The sequence below is a fragment of the Frankliniella occidentalis genome, unplaced genomic scaffold (assembly GCF_000697945.3).
Source record: "Frankliniella occidentalis isolate FOCC.00 unplaced genomic scaffold, Focc_3.1 Scaffold257, whole genome shotgun sequence".
Classification (NCBI taxonomy): Eukaryota; Metazoa; Arthropoda; class Insecta; order Thysanoptera; family Thripidae; genus Frankliniella; species Frankliniella occidentalis.
In genome coordinates this window covers 160623-161844 of record NW_026267383.1, presented here as the reverse complement: position 1 = coordinate 161844, position 1222 = coordinate 160623, and the positions used below count along the sequence as shown (strand labels likewise).

General features: G+C 46.2%; 1 protein-coding gene across 1 annotated transcript in view; it reads right to left on the bottom strand.

Annotated features, from left to right (window-relative positions):
• The window catches only part of LOC113213167 (esterase E4-like), a 41996-nt gene that overhangs the window by 17354 nt on the left and 23420 nt on the right, over positions 1–1222 (bottom strand). The window lies entirely within an intron of this gene.

Below are 1222 nucleotides of genomic sequence, written 5' to 3'. Positions count from 1 at the left end.
CTAAGAACTTTGCGTGGTTTCGCCAGCGCCGGACCGCTGTGCGTGCTTTGACGGAGGCTCCGTGGAGTTGCGTGCTTTGCAATAGGGACAAGCGAAGTAGTTCCTAACAAAATAATTAGTAATACTTACTAAATTTGTGAGTATTACGTGCAATTTTGTGAGCATTACTGCTGTTTAAGCGACTTCATTGTGTATTTGCAAAATGTCAGTAACGGGCTGAGAGTGAAGAAATTTAACAGTGAGTCAACAAGACATTCTGACGTCCCAGCAGGATATTTTGGCGCCCATATAAGCCCAAAACAAAATCGCTCTCGCTTCGCTCGCGTGTTTTTTGTTCGTATAACTCAGGGAACTTATTAGAACAGAGGGGCAGAGGGGCAGGAAATCAAGGGGAAACTCAGGGGAAATGGAGATGGAAAGATTGTGGCCACTATGTAACGAGTGCAAGACACGTTCAAGACAAATCTATTTTCACGTTAAATTTTCAATTTCACTTCTCGCCCCACACTACTACTACTAAGATATTACTAAAAACACGATTTTTCTATTTGCCCCTAGGAGGTAGGCAAATCCGGGCCCCTTCGCCGTATTTCCCCCCAAGGGTCAGTACCCCCCAGTCCGCCCCTGCGACTAGGTGTAGTAGACCCAACGTCACAAAGAGCACGCGCGTCGCGCACGTGTCACACGGCCCAGCCAACCTCTTTACGCGATCGCAGGCTGGTCTGCCTCACTAGCTGATCGCTTAAGTCAATTTTCTGCTCCGGCCCAGGTGGGCTGTGCCTGGTGACGGCTACGGGGCATCAGCCCCCCCCCCCCCCCCAATCCACACTCCGAATCCGAAGTGAGAGAGAAGAGAACCTGCATCCCAATGAATTACATAACTGTTCATCCGTACTTTTATCCAACGCAGGATGGTACCGAAATTGTGCTTGCTGTACACTGAACACACCATTAAACTTGACCCCCCACGCAGTCTATAGTGTACTTCGCTACTTACTTACTCCGACTCGAGAACTGTCGCTTATGGGCGCTGATAAATGTTAACATTTTTTGAGTTAATTGACAATTCTATAACAAAAATTCTGTGGTCGAAGCAATAACGTTAAATCGACTAACGAAAATTAATTTGGGTGCGATTATTGTTATCGCCAATAACGTTTAGAAATAATCCGAAGTTTTTCCGTTAAAATTTTACACCCAAAAGCCCAAAACAAACCCATGT